At 38.9% G+C, this 16,279-nt stretch overlaps 1 protein-coding gene across 1 annotated transcript in view; it reads left to right on the top strand.

The window, feature by feature from the left end:
• Positions 1-16,279, top strand: part of LOC103119301 (arylacetamide deacetylase-like) — a 523,062-nt gene that overhangs the window by 267,973 nt on the left and 238,810 nt on the right. The gene's annotated exons all lie outside the window — the stretch shown is intronic.

The raw sequence follows: 16,279 nt of genomic DNA, 5'->3' as shown, positions 1-16,279 counted from the left end.
GGTTTTTTTTTTCTCTCCTCTCTCTCTCTTTCTTTTTCTCCTCCTTAATTTCTTTCTTTCTCTCTTTCATTTTCCCTACATCTCCTTTTTAGATTCTAGACCCACTACACTTCATTAAAGTGAGTGAACTCTTAGCTACTGCACCCTTCTGAAGACAATATGGTTGGATTTGCCTATTTACATTCAAAACTGGGAAAGAGACAGAGAAATAACGTACCAGGTATGGTACATGCCTTGGCATCCCTGTTGCCCAGATAAGGTCAAGGTACCACTTGGGAGTGTCATGGGACAGGGGGGAAGCTCAGGTGCTTTGATATTTCTGTCTCTATACCTAAAGGAAAACATTAGCTGAGCATAGTGAAATCCCATGCAAATGAGGTCCTGTGGCTTTAGCAGAGGCCTAGTTCTGCAACAGCAAACAAACAAAAATTGGAAAAGGAAGATCAAGAAGGTTCCAGTGATCATGTGATATTTAAGTATTCTTCCTGTTCCTGTTGGATGACTGCAGCTCAGCCCACACCTGATAACCAGATAACCTGATAACCCTGACAAGATTTCTTCTCCTGCCCTATTTGTGTTGCTTCCTCTTTTGGTGAGCTGGGAGCTGTGGAGTGAGTCCATGAAACTCCTCATGCTGTCAAGCTGCATGTGAGACTCTCAGCTTGTGCCTTTAACCATCTTGTTAAATTCTTATAAAACTTGGGTGGGGGGAGTCGGGCGTAGCTCAGAAGGTTAAGTGCAGGTGGCACAAAGCACAACGATTGGCATAAGGATCCCGGTTCGAGCCCCTGGCTCCCCACCTGCAGGGGAGTTGCTTCACAGGCGGTGAAGCAGGTCCACAGGTGTCTATCTTTCTCTCCCGCTCTCTGTCTTCCCTTCCTCTCTCCATTTCTCTCTGTCCTATCCAACAACGATGACAGCAATAACAATAACAATGATAAACAACAAGGGCAATGAAAGGGAAAATAAATAAATAAAATGAGAAAAAAAATTAAAAAAAAACCTGGGTGGGGTTCACTTTGCAGCCACTCTAGCCTTGGGCATCCTTATGTTAATTACATTCACTTGTCTAAGAAGACTACACCTTGCCACCTCCAGGCCTCTATTGTTTCTAACTATTTGCATCCCCATTGAAATTGGTAAGCCCAGTTCTAAAACATCCCTAAGGGCAGCCTTGGCCAAGAATGGAGAAATCTTCCTGGAAACTTGGTGATACTAAAGCCTCTGAAACAGAATCCTCTAGGGAGAGGGAGGCATGTATAATCTCACAAAAAGCACAGCCATCCTATCTATTTTAATTTGCCCACTTCTGTGAGCCTTGTAGCCATTTTTCTCATCATCTAGAACTCCTACCTTACTTGATGTGTACCATTATTTTTTCATGTTTCCAAAATTCCTCTGGATGTGTATGCCATCCGCCATCTTCCTGGGTTAAATTCTATGTTCCAAAAGAGTGTATTTACCTTCCCAATTTAGTCCATACTCCAAATCCATGAGACTTGTCTAAGAACTGAGATATATAATTGCTATCTTCAGAGTTTCATTCAGGAAAACATCCTTTCCTCCCCAAGTTGACCAAGAATATCAGTGGCTGGGTTATATTGGGATATAACTTTAGTCATTGACCTGGCAGCCAGGAGGGAAGTCACAAAGTTCTAAAGACTAAGTGGGGAAAGAAGTGCAAAAAGATACCTTTCAAAGTAAAGGTACTTGGAAGTATGTTGGAGGTGGGGGGAGGGGAGGGGAGAAAAGGAGAGGAGAGGAGAGGAGAGGAGAAGAGAGGGGAGGGGAGGGGAGGGGAGGGGAGGGGAAGAGAGGAGAGGAGAGGAGAGGGGAGGGGAGGGGATGAGAGGAGAGGGGAGAGGAGAGGAGAGGAGAAGAGAAGAGAAGAGAAGAGAAGAGAAGAGAAGAGAAGAGAGGAGAGGAGAGGGGAGGGGAGGGGAGGGATGAGAGGAGAGGAGAGGAGAGTGGAGGGGAGGGGAGGGGAGTAGAGGGGAGGGGAGGGGAGGGGAAGGGAGGAGAGGAGAGGAGAGGAGAGGAGAAGAGAGGAGAGGAGAGGAGAGGGGAGGGGAGGAGAGAAGAGAAGAGAAAAGAAGAGAAGAGAAAAAAAGAGAAGAAAAGAAAAGAAAAGAAAAGAAAAGAAAAGAAAAGAAAAGAAAAGAGAGAAAGAAGATGCACTTCTGAAAGCTCCCTGAGTGCAGGGGAATTTAAGGGCTCAAGATATTAATTTCAGTACAGGTGTTCCCCTAGTCTGTGTACTGGGCTCTTGCCCAAACAAGACTCTGAACATAGCATAGCAGATCTACATTAGCTATAACATTATTTATTTATTTGTAAATGAATCTTTGTTTCTTATTTTCTATATTTTTGTTTTATTTATTTAGTTTGGAGTCAGAAAGTAAGAGGGTAAAGGGATATTGAGAGGGAGAAAGCAACACAGAAATCCTTCACCACTCTACAAGTTTCCCTCTATAGGTGAGGACTAGGGGCTTGCACTCAGATTCTTGTGCGTTATGATTGTTGTACTAGGTGCACCACTGCTTCTTCCTTAGCTGGAATTTTAACCTTGCCACTATCATTATTTTGGAGCTTGGCTACTCTGAGCATCAAAAGCCTATGACTCAGCATTTTCTACATTCTCAGTTAAGGGTTTGTGAGCCTCTGTCTATGTTTCCAAGAAGACTTGCTGGCATTTACAGTTAGATTTTAATTGATGATTAATCACTTTGCTTCTTGATGTCTTTCTGTTAGAGGGTTGCCTAGGAAAAGACCCCCCCCCCTGTACCCTGAAGGTAGCCTAGAAGAGGGTCCAAAAGCCATGATGTCTGCATCATATACCTTTATCTCCCCTTTCACCTGACTGCTAATGCCATAAAATACAGATGTATGCACCTGGAGACCATGATTAAAGTTACTCTCCTCAGGGTTCTGCTTTAGCATTCCGAACCCACTTAAAAGTTGGAAGATGGGAAACTTAAACCTCTATCTATGATCTATCTATCTATCATTTATCTATCTATCTATCTATCTATCTATCTATCTATCTATCATCTATCTATCATCTCCTCTCTTCTCTCTCTCAGGTCTACATGCCTCTAAAGCATGCATTTTCCTCTTATTTTTATCCCTGCTTATCCCTGCTTTGTTTTAGTAAACACACGTCTCTCTGAAATATGGCTGACTCTCTTGTGATTCTTCCACTCAGCAGATGGTCTAGAACTCTACCAGTGAAGCTTAAAGGGACCTCGGTGCCCATTGCCCTGCTTCCTCCTGCTCCCCCATAACGTTTCTCTAGAACTTCAAGTGAGCTTAGCATTAGCCATATCATTCTGTTACCCTGGTAGTGGGTATTGCCTCTGTAGCTCTCAAACACCTGACACATCATACCAGCTCAAGTGTCTCCAATGATGGAGCAGCTGTCTTCACCACTGATGACCAACTGCCCTGCTCTCTTGTTTCAGGGGTATCTGTATTTCTGAATGGACAACAATGGAGTCTCCATTGACTCAGCTCACTGATAAGAGAACCCTGCAAGAAAGAAGAACCTTCAGAATTATCATGAGTGGGCATAAGGTGCACACGTTTCACTCTCTGCTCTGATGAGCCATTGGATGCAGGCTTCCCTGGATGGAAGTGGTGCTTTGAATAAAGACATTTTCTTGTGATGAGGAAATTCCCAAGAAGGGTGGGATACAGAGCTATCTTCTAAGAGTAATCTCAGGAGCTAGTAGATTAAGTACCCTGTTCCTGTAGAGCAATTCTTATGACACATCACAGTGCACACCCCAAAATCCCAGGAAAAGACAACTGAATGTTGAGGTAGGTGTGTGCTCCAAACACTTATGTCCTGAGCTGTGGCTGTCTGAAAATAGGTGATATAGCACTCCCTAGGCCTGGCAAAAATAAAAATAACTGTTAAACTCCATAAGATCCCAGCAACATGTTTCATATAAATGAGGAATTTACAATACAGTACATCTTTGTTTCTATAAATCATTAAGCATAAGAAGTAACCAGACTAGAGAAGTCATACTAATTTTTATCTCAGAAAAAGAAATAGCTGAGACTATGCCCAACTGGTTTTCTTTTGTCTATTCTTACATTAGTAGTGTCAGAAATGTAAAGTGGACTTTTGAAGTGTAGTAGTCTTAGTTTCTTAAGTTATTTTTTATAGATAGAAACAGAGAGAGTGAAAGAGCACCCAACTTTTCTTCAGTGCCTTGAGGACTGGGCTTGAACGTGGGTTGCACACATGATAAAACAGTATATTATCCAAGTAAGCTACTTCATGAGTCCAGTTTTTAAATTCTTGACAACTGTATAAACAGTCCATATTTGACCATAATTAGTAAATGATTTATTAGAACATATTCAACAGCAACAAATGTAAATAAAAGACTCTAACTTAAATTCAAAATGATTTATTTTGGTTCTCTTCTTCCCCCACTTACTCATTCTTTTAATAATGGATAAGAAAAATAGATCAGGGGGCAGGGGAGACAGCATAATGCTTATTGCAAATAGATTCTCATGCCTGAGGCTTCTAAGTACCAAGTTCAGTCCCCCACACCACCATAAGCCAGAGCTGACCAGCACTCTGGTGTTTCTCTCTGAGTGTCTCTCCCTCTCTGCATCTCTCTCAAAAATAAAATAAATAAACTATTTTTTAAAATAGACTAGGAAACTGAAAAGATAATTTTTCAAGATATCTATGTAGGCAACTGAAGTAAAGTCAAACCTAATTCTTAAATTTTGTAAATCCCTTAATGGAAAGTCCTTTAAGAGGGGGAAAAATAGCTTTGTTCAGGGTAGAGTTTCTCTCTACATCTGAAAAAAACAAAAGAGAGAGAGTGAGTGAGAGAGAGACCCAAACCTTTCAGATAATCATTTAAGAAAAAATATCCTCTGAGGTGTCAAGACTGCAGAAATAAACAATGCCCAATTATTCAAAGGCTGTAAAATTCTGTTGAGATATGTAGCACAAAGAGCAAACTGAACATGAAGTTAATAAACTACCCTGTAATCTCTGTAAACGAATATTTTGCACCTGTTTACCATTTAATCTCAATGGTGCATGGAACACACAGCAGGAAATACTATAACCAAAGGTCATTAGCTTCCTTAATCCGCTCTCTTCTTTCTACACAGCCTCTACCATAATAGAACACATAAACACACACACACACACAATCTCTCCCCCCCACTTTCTCTAACTGCTCAAATTAGATTCTGCCCATTCTCTAAGGATTATTATAAATGTAGTCAGTTCCTTTAGGTCTAGTTTCTCTCAGATACCATTTGACATTTATGTCTTACCTTTAACTTGTTATGACTGAGTTTTTTCATATTTCTCAGGGGTTCCAAGTATATTAATTATTCAAATGTTTGATTTATTGATTTATTTATTTTTAATGAAGAAAAATACATAGAGAAACCAGAACACTGTTCAGCTCCAGCTTATGTTGATGCTGGGACCCTAGAGCCTAAGCCATGAAAGTCCTTTACAGAACCATTATGTTGTCTCCTCAGCCCATATATTAATTTAATTTCAGCTGCACTGAAAATGCAAAAGGTTGTTTAAGCTTTTCTTGAATCCTTAATAACACCTTCCACTTTTGACTCACAAATCTCTTGCAAGATGAGAGATCATTGAAGTTTCTTCACTGATAGTCTTGTCAACAGTTAACAGAAGGAAGCAGGCTGGAAGAAGTGATCTCAGCACTAAATATTACATAATCATCCTATAGGAGACACATCTGAGATATTTTTAAAAATCTAAAGTAGTATTGGGGTTAAGAAATTTAAGTTTATTCTGACAAAATAGTTATGCTCTTCCTACAATCATGGGCATTTCATTTGACCTCATTCTATTTAGTTTGCCTGCAGATCATAAAATTCTGACTTTCTTTCCACTGGTGTAATTTTCTCTAATGATTTACACAAGATAATTGTATATTTACTCTAGAGGAGAAAGAAAATTTATTTGAGGGACCGTTGTCATTGAACCAGCTATGAAGCTTTCATCTACTAAGAATAGTCTTTTAGTACTGCAAATGCTTTTTATCTTTGTGTGATTACCTTTTGGCATGCCAAGAACAAACATCAAAAGGGCAGCAAAGTCCCTCACACTTAAGTGACCTAATAGTAATTAGTTCGTAAAAGGTGTGTCCAAGCCATGGTTTGTATGGGTCCCATTAATAGATATCTTGCTCTCAGAACCCCTCCTTAGGAAGCCTCCCCTCTAGCAATAGAGTTGGAGGTCAGGCACCCCAAATATTGCTGTTCCACAACTTTTTATTTATTTATTTTCCCTTTTGTTGCCCTTGTTTTTTTATCATTGTTGTAGTTATTTATGTCATTGTTAGATAGGACAGAGAGAAATGGAGAGAGGAGGGGAAGACAGGGGAAGAGAAAGATAGATATCTGCAGACCTGCTTCATGGCTTGTGAAGCAACTCCCCTGCAGGTGGGGAGCCAGGGGCTTGAACCAGGATCCTTATGTCAGTCCCTGCACTACTGCCTGACTCCCGCTGTTCCACAACTTTATAATACACACCATTTTTTTTTTTTTTGCTCTATATTGTTTGTCTGAAAAAAGAAACTCTACCAAGGAATAATAAGTGAAACTGGAAGGAGTTATGTTTCCCACGTTTACAAAGTCATTACTTTTTCTTTGTCCTTTCTTCAAACATGTAAGACCAGAAGTTTTCTTATCAGGTCCCCTTGTAGCACCTTCCCAAGCTCTCTAGAGTGTTCACCTGAGTTGTTTGACATTCAAACCAGTACAGTTCACACTGGTTATTTATTTATTTACTTACTTTATTTATTGTTATTACCACTAGGGTTCTCACTGGGACTTGGTGATGACACTATGAACCCACCCTCCTGGTGACTATCCCCCTCCTTTTTTTTTTTTCCCTCCAGAGTTATCATTGGGGCTCAGTGCCTGCACTGTAAATCCACTGTTTCTTAATTATACTTGTTGTTGGATAGGACAAGAGAAATCGAGAGAGGAGGGGAAAACAGAGAAGAGGAGAGAAAGATAGACACCTTCACCGCTTAAGAAGCAACCCCACTGCAGGTGGGGAGCTGAGGGCTGCAACCTGGATTCTTAAGCAGGTCCTTGCGCTTTGCACTATGTGTGCTTAACCCTCATCGCTACCTCCCCCCTCCTTTTTTGTTTCCTTTCTATTTTATTTGATCAAACAGAAATAAATTGAGAGGGGAGGAGCAGGTACAGTTGAAGAGAGAAAGGGACTCCCGCAAACTTGCTTCACTGCTTGTAACGCACTCTGCAGTTGGAGAGTGATATACTAAACCTGAGCTTCTGAGTATGGTAATGAGTGTGCTCAACCAAGTCTACCAAAACTCAGCCTCCACACTGATATTGAAGTTATCATAGGGGAGCTGGGCGGTAGTGCAGTGGGTTAAGCACACGTGGCGCAAAGCACAAGGACCAGAGTAAGGATCCCGGTTTGAGCCCCTGGCTCCCCACCTGCAGGGGAATCACTTCACAGGGGGTGAAGCAGGTCTGCAGGTGTCTATCTTTCTCTCCCCCTCTCTGTCTTCCCCTCCTCTCTCCATTTCTCTCTGTCCTATCTAACAATGACATCAATAACTACAACAACGATGAAAAACAAGGGCAGCAAAAGGGAAAATAAATGTAAAAAATTAAAAATTAAATTTTTTTAAAAAAGTTATCATAGGGGCCAGGTGGTGGTGCACCTGGCTGAGTGCATGTTACAGTGTATAAAGACCTGGGTTCAAGGCCCCATTAATAAAAATATTTCAGATTTCATTCTTAAATACAAGGCAGACTGATTGATAGATGTGGTCTTGAAGTAAAAGTTCTGAAAAAAAAGGAAGTCTCAAATTCATTTATGGATTTATTTATTTACTTATTTTCCCTTTTGTTGCCCTTGTTTTTATTGTTGTTGTAGTTATTATTGTTGTTGTTATTGATGTGTCATTGTTGGATAGGACAGAGAGAAGTGGAGAGAGGAGGGGAAGAAAGAGAAGGGGAGAGAAAGATAGACATCTGCAGACCTGCTTCACTGCTTGTGAAGCAACCCCTTGCAGGTGGGGAGTAGGGGGTTTAACTGGGGCTTGAACCGGGATCCTTACACCAGTCCTTGCACTTTGGCTTAACCCGCTGCACTACTGCCTGACTCCTCTCAAATTGATTTCTTGAGCTGGCAAAATAGCTCATTTGGATAGTGCTGTTGCTTTCCCGTATACACAACACAGGTTAAAGTTCAGTCCTCACCCTATTGAAGGAAGATTTTGTTACTATTGTATCTCTTTCTCTCTCCCTCTGTCTTTGTCATAAAAAATCATATCTCATGATAGTTTGATAAACTTCAGTAATATGTTGGAAAATAGAAAACTGTGTATACTAGTGATATGCTTAGCTCTTCATCAGTATTACAGCGGCATAAGTCCTATTGGATTTTGTTCTTTTTATCAAATCACTTTTCATTTGTTATTAATTTGGCAAAAGTCTGCTATACAGACTATATATAGGGTATATCATTCCACACCACACCCACCACCAAAGTTCTCAGACAATAATCATCATCGTTCTCACAAAGTCTTAGAGACAAGTTTGTTTGCTTCTGTTTTTCTTTTCAAGTTCATGATGTATTTCAATTCTCTATATTCCATTCATGACTGAAAACATCTGGCAATTGTCTTTCATTTATTTTTTTTTATTTCACTGAGCAGAATTACTTCCAGTTCCATACATTTTGTCACAAAGAACACAACATTATCTTTTTTGATTGCAGAGTAGTATTCTATGGAATATTTATCCCATAACTTCTTAATTTGATCTTTTGTCAATGGACATTTAAGCTGCTTCCACTCTTTGGATATTGTGAATAATGTACATTGGTGGGGGGCAGGTGGTGGTGCACCTGCTTAAGTGCATGTATTTCCATGCACAAGGAACCAGGATCAAGCCTCCAGTCTCTACCACGTTCAGGGAGAAAGATTCATGCGTGGTGAATTAGTGCTGTAGGTCTCTCTCATTCTCTCTCTCTCCCTCTCTCTCTCTCTTTCTATCCTTCTCTAGTTATCCCTCTCTCTCTCTTTCTCTCCTTCTCTAGTTGTTCCTCTCTCTTAATTTCTCTCTGTTCTATCAAATAAAATAAGTAAATAGAGTTTTAAAAAATAATACACTTGTGAACATGGGGTTCATATGTCCCTTCCAACTATGTCCTTTGGACAAATTCCTAAGAATGGCACTACTGAATCATGATGTAATTCTATTTTACTTGTTTTTTTAAAATTTTTTATGATATTTATTTATTTATTTATTTATTAGATAGAGACAGCCTGAAATCGAGGGGTAAGGGAGTAACATAGAGGGAGAGAGGCAGTGAGACACCTCCAGCACTCCTTCCCCTCACAATGCTTTGCTTTCCCCTTGCAGGTGAGGACTAGGAGCTCAAACCTGCTTTCTTGCACATTATAACATGTACATTTAACCAGGTGTGCCGCCATCTGGCTCCCTTTATTTTTATTTGTTTAATGATTTATTCTTAATTTAAATTATTTTTATTTTATTGATTTAATAATGATTGAAAAGATTGTAGGAAAAGAGGGGTACAATTCCATACAATTCCCTCTACCAGAGTTCTATATCCCATCATTTCATTGGAAGGTTCCCTATTCTTTATGCTTCTGGGAGTATGGACCGAGGATCATTATGATGTGCAGAAGGTAGGAGTTCTGGCTTCTGTAATTGCTTCTCTGCTCAACTTGGGCATTGGCAGGTCTATCCATACCCCCATCTTGTTTCTAACTGTCCTTAGTAGGGCAAGACTCTGGAAAAGTGAGGTTCCAGGACACATTGGTGAGGTCATCTGCCCAAGAAAGTCAGGCTGGTGTCATGGTAGCAACTGCAACTTGGTAATGCCACTCCAGTTCTCCTTTGTCCTTTTCAGCAGACTTTTGCTAGCTTATTGATTGGTTATAATGTTTCACTGTGATTCCTCTTTGCCCCTTCCTATATAGTTTGTTTCCTGCTCATCTGGAATTCCTAGGTTTAAAGCAGCCCCACCTCCCACCCAGGAGAAAGTATGCTAGGTGTTGTCCTCAAGTTGCTATCTTGACCCTGCTCCAAGAATTTATTCTTTAAAGAAAGGTACTGTGTCTTAAATTGATTTCAAGAAATAGCTGGTACTCTCAGAAGATACCTGATACATAATGAATGTGTTGTGGAACTAAAGAATAAATTAATGAACGAATTTAAAATAAACTCCTTCATCAAACTAAGCATTTGAAGATAATATCATGTCTGATCTCCACAGTGGTAGTTTTGCTTTTTCTTTGTTTTTTTATTTCTTTTTTTAAATTTTTTTATTTATAAAAAGGAAACATTGACAAAACCATAGGATAAGAGGGGTACAATTTCACACAATTCCCACCACCAGAACTCTGTATCCCATCCCCTCCCCTGATAGCTTTCCTATTCTTTTATTTTATTTTATCTCATTTTTTATTTAAGAAAGGATAAATTAACAAAACCATAGGGTAGGAGGGGTACAACTCCACACAATTAGCTTTCCTATTCTTTAACCCTCTGGGAGTATGGACCCAAGGTCATTGTGGGATGCAGAAGGTGGAAGGTCTGGCTTCTATAATTGCTTCCCTACTGAACATGGACATTGACAGGTCGATCCATACTCCCAGCCTGTTTTTCTCTTTCCCTAGTGGGGGAAGGGCTCTGGGGAAGCAGAGCTCCAGGACACATTGGTGGGGTTGTCTGTCCAGGGAAGTCTGGTTGGCATCATGGTAGCATCTGGAAACTGGTGGCTGAAAAGAGAGTTATCATACAAAGCCAAACAAATTGTTGAACAATCATGGACCTAAAGGCTGGAATAGTGCAGATGAGGAGTTGGGAGGGTTTCTCCATTCTGTAGATAGCTAGTAGGCATATTTAAGTTATATTTCAAGGGGCCTGTAGCTATACTAGTGTTTTTTTGTTTGTTTGTTTGTTTGGTTGGTTGGTTTTTCCCTGAGCCTGAAAGCTGGATCAGGGAAGAGAGTAACTCCCTAATATGGGAAAGGGGTACAAATATTGTTGACTGTAAACCCTGTCGATTTGATGTGATCTGAGGCCCATATTCAGCTTAGGAGCCTGTGTGACCTCTGCATCCCTGTGGATGTGAGCTCACATTCTGTGGTCATGATTAGGAACATTCCATGCTGCCCCCAGTATCGACCAATCTTCCTCAGGTGTAGCATAGAATATGTTGTCCATCCTCCCTTCAGAGGATGGAACATTCTCTACCATTGTTGATCCAAGTTGAGGGCAAGGTCCTATGGGGGCCCACAAAGGAGTCTATTTTGTTGTTCCTGATAGAAATGACCGGTAACAATGGAGAGAGGGATTTATTCAAGTTCTAGGCCCATCAAATCTGTTTGGGAATCTCAGGACTCCATTATTAGGGCCCCAGCTGGTTTGTCTTTATTTTTAAAATGACACTTTTAAAGTTTGAGAAGAAAGCCACAATGATCTTGACTTCAAAAAAATTCAAAAGTTGGCTTTTACTCTATTTTAAGCTAACAGAGATACTACAAAAGTTAGACTGCAAATCATTTTCCAATCAGAAAAAATCTGCTGTTTTCTTCTTTAGCTATTTTGTTCTCTCTTCATCTTTCTGTGCTCAGATGACTTGGAGATTGTAGTCTCAAAAATATCTATTTTTACCAATGTGGATGAATTATAGTTTAAGCTGCTTCCTGACTGAGGAAGGTAGCTATTAAAGTACTAACCCACTGAGGTTGGAAAGTGCCCAGTGGAAAGTGAGTATACAGGAAAGTGGGCATGCGTTTTGTCAGAAAAAGGAACACTTTAATGCATTCCAATGAGGCCAGGGATATCATTTATATTTGACTGAAAACCAGTTGTGATTAACACCAGTGACTCATGAAAACCACAGTTAAGTTTACTTTTCAACTATGCTCCTGTTTCAGATGATAGGAATCCTAAACTGGCTGGGGAAAATCACTGATTTCAGCATGGCCAACCATCAGAATTGGCCAGTTTTTTATTGACTTTAGTGACTTAACCATTGCTAAGAGCGGTTCCACTTACATGGGCTTGACCTTCATCACCTAAAAAAAGAGAAAAGAAAGGTTAGATTTAGTGACTGACAGTTCTCAATGTAGAATGTAGTTATAAAAATAATATTTCCTTAAAAAGGAGAAATGCTAAGGAAATTTGATGTGTATCCCCACTGACACTCAAGAAGGTCATGCTGCACCATTTAAAAAATTCTTCCTATTTCCGTACAACGACACAGTAATCTCAAAATTGAATGGGCTTCCCAAAGACATCTAGTTTTCTGTATGGCAAAACAGAATAGAACATCTGTGTAAGCACTGGAGACCACAGCTTCCCCTGGATGTTCATTTCACTCTAATAAAATGGTTTCCATGGGGATGGGAGGGCTATGACAATATAAAAATGATACTTTATTTTTTATCTCCCATATAGAAATCATGTGTATATTGTTGAATTACTCATAGCTGGGTGATTAGTATAAACAGTCAGTTGGCAGTTCTTCTCTCTGTGTATCTACTTATGGACTTATTCATAGTTAGGATAATGGAATGTGTCAACACTCAGCCCAAGTGTAATATTACCAATAATTTATAATCTCGTCTTTGTATTACTCTCTCCTAACTTAGATCTGTTCTTAGCTACCTCTTTTCTTTATACCTCTTTTCAAAGATAGACACTTTATTAAGAGTTTGTGTTTCCAGTTTTCTCGCTTTATGAACATGGCTCAATTTCAGAAAGCAAGAAAACTGGAAACACAAACTCTTAATAAAGTGTCTATTGTTTTGTTCTTCAGACTCTCCAGATCTTGACATTCTGAAAAAAAATTATAATTTTTTTATAAATTATAATGTTAATCTTATTTGAGTTATGTATGCTATACATATCTTATTCTAGTTCATACCTTGTTTTACTCCCTTCAAGGTATTTTAAGAAGAAAAATACTTGTTAATATTAATGTAAAAGAATATACCAAGTTTTATTTCTTTCTGGTTAAATTCTTGTAACATTTATAAATGCTGTCTTATTTAAGATTGGAAAGGTTTTACATGATAGGTCTGTTTCTGACCCTAATGTATATAACACTTACCTTTGGTTATATTTCACATTGCAAAGTAAATGTCATTCCCCCTCTTCCATGTGGTTAACCATCTGTCATCTCTATTTTCAATAGTCCTACCTTTTTTTAATTGATCGCTGTCATCTCTTTTCATAGATCCCATTCAAATATTCATAGATGTCCATTTAAATGTGGATCCTTTCCTATGTTCTACTGATCAACTTGTCTATCACTGCAACAAGACTATATGACATTAACTACTATAACTTTCTTTTAAGAATTTAATCTGGTAACATATTCTTTTTCTTTCTCATTCATTTTCTTTAAAGCACCTTGGAAATTTTGACCATCTCTTCTTTCTATATATTTTTTAGACTAGTAATATTATTAAGTTTCAAAAATATTTTGATTAGATTTCATCTGGAGTCTCAAAGGATCTCCAAATCAGTTAAAAATACTACCTTCTGTATTAGAACAATGGACATTTGTGAGACTGGTGAAATAGCTCACTGAGGTAGTGTGCTGCTTTGCCATGCTTGTGATCCAGCTTCTCACCTGACCCCCACTGCACTGAAGAGGCTTTGGTGCTATGGTTGGTCTCTTTCTCTCTTTGCCTTCTCTGTTTCTATCTAAAAAGTAAAATAAAATAAACATTTTCCTTTTGTTTAGGTTTTCTCCAATGTTTTCTATTAAAGGTCTACACTTTTCTGTGGATAATTCCTTCATATCTCTTGTTTGATTATTTCTGGGCCCTTTAAGTCTACTTATTATTGAAAATGATGCTTGAAGATTATAATTTATAACTAGCATAACTTTGACCTCTTGTTTCTTGTTTTAATTTTGAAAAGCTGGATTTAAACTACTTGCAGTGTTAAGAGCTATCACAATGAGCATTAGTTCAGGATTCAAATGAATAAATCTTTGTGCTGCCTACTTCCTTTCTTCTACTAATCTGTTATCTTCCTCTAATAAGATATCTTTTTTTTTTCACATAGAGACAGAGAAGGAGAGAGAGAGAGAGAGAGAGAGAGAGAGAGAGAGCATAGCACAGAAGCTTTCTTCAGTGCCTTGTGGGCCAGGCTCAAACCTGTGTCACACACATGTCACACATATAGCAAAACAGCACACTATCCAAGCGAACTTTTTCACTGGCCCAAGGCAAGGTTTTTTATACTCAGCATAAGCTGGATGAAATCTAGCCACCACGTCACCACATTGACATTCTCAATTTATTTCCCTAAGTTCAACTTTGAAGCACCAACATTTTCATTTGATAATGAAGTCTATATTTGCTTTTATTCACTTCCAGGAAGAATCTCCTAAAGATATCTCCTTTTTTTCCTATCGCAGTGTGCCCACCCCTATACATCTCAGTCCCAAATTTTTAGATGTCTCAACAGATGTTTAAACTATCCTGAATGACTTAATTTAAAATAAAAAAGTGATAGTAGGCCAATTACTGTATTTTCTACTTGAAAAGGGTCCAGGCGATGGCACAGTGAATAAAGCATGGGATAAGACACTGAGTCCATTCCCTGGCAGCACATGTGCTAAAGTGAAGTCTCTCTCTCTCTCTCTCTCTCTCTCTCTCTCTCTTTCTCTCTCTCCTCCTGTATTTCTCATTAATAAATAAATAAATAAAATTATTTTAAAAAAGAAAAGGGAGCCTTCCAGGAGGCATGGCTTATGGAATAGCAGCAATGAGATTGGTGCTCTCCCCTAAACAACAAATAAATACAAGAGACCAAAATGGACACATAATCTACAGCTAAAAGTTCTACAGCCTCAGGTGGGTGCTCGCATGTAGTTGGGGCAAAAAGGGACACAGGATGAAAGACCAACATAGCCAAGCCAGAGCTCCGGAAGCACAGAGCTAAGCTGTGCCATTTTAGACAGTGAGTGAAGTTCCTAGAGCCAGAAAAGAAAAGACAGGGGAGTTTAAAACCTATCAGTCTTTGACTCAGGGTTTTTTTGTTTTTTTTTAGCCTTATGAATTTAAGGCAAGGACACAACAAAAAACAGAGAACTTTCACAACCACAAGATAGCCCAAAACAACCCTCACCACCACCACCACAGATCATACAAACAAAAGATAATGAACAAATTATTGCATAAGACAGCTGAGAACTTCAGCCGTACATAAATAAATGCTTGATTTTGCTCATAACGTGTCTCCAAACTTAACACTAGAATGCACTAGCTGTCCATGAACATCCTGCAGTCTTCTTGAAGAAAGTCAAGGGCAAGCATATGAGTAACTGGAGTTAGAAAAATGTTTCATCTACTTAATACATGTGAACATTATGGAGTATTGCATGCATGTGTGAGTATGTGAGTGTGTGAGTGTGTGTGTGTGTGTGTGTGTGTGTGTGTGTGTGTGTGTGAGTTTATTTTACATTAAAACAGTGACAAATAAAACTCTCCATTTGATGTAATTTTTATTGAAGGGGTGGAGAACTTGCCTCTGTTTCTTTCATTACCTCAAGAATATTAATGCCCTGTATCCAAGCAACAGAATGGGAACACTTATTATCTTATCATACTTAGGTTATTAAATTTGCTGTCATATTTTTAAGAGATGTACTAATACCAAGAAAGTTTTCTTACATCTCAAAGAGCAAAACTTAATGAAAGGGCCTCTAACCAACTGTTAGATTTGGAGCGATACAGAGTAAGGAAGTAAGGTGTCAAGACACAGAATGACTAGAGCTTCACCAGTTTCCACCTTCTCAAGCTCAAGGCTCTTACTGAAGACATAAAATTTAGAAGGAAAAAATAAAACAGGGCAGTGATAAGGGTTCTCCACAGAAAACAGTAAGGAAACTGAAATCCATGTGAGCATTTATAGGTAATAACAGCAGTAATTAAGGTTTCTCAAGTATTTTCTATGTGCATAGGTGTCTAAGATTTAAAAAAAAAAGGTAAGAAGTAAGAAGGAGAAGGAGAAGAAGGAGAATGAAAGAAACAAATCAAAACTTTAACTTCAGTAGTAGAAAGGCTGCCTTATATTTATGAGGCACTGACTATATAACCCTTAATGCTGACTCTTTCTTTCGTTTTTGATGCATCTCTTATGAATAGTCCTTTCCTTTATCCTGGTTGCTAGTAGTTCATGGTATATAGCCACAGATTTTGTTTGACCATTAATA

Source organism: Erinaceus europaeus, chromosome 9 (assembly GCF_950295315.1).
Source record: "Erinaceus europaeus chromosome 9, mEriEur2.1, whole genome shotgun sequence".
Classification (NCBI taxonomy): domain Eukaryota; kingdom Metazoa; phylum Chordata; class Mammalia; order Eulipotyphla; family Erinaceidae; genus Erinaceus; species Erinaceus europaeus.
Note: the sequence above shows the minus strand (reverse complement) of the source record. Positions and strands in the feature narration are given on the sequence as shown.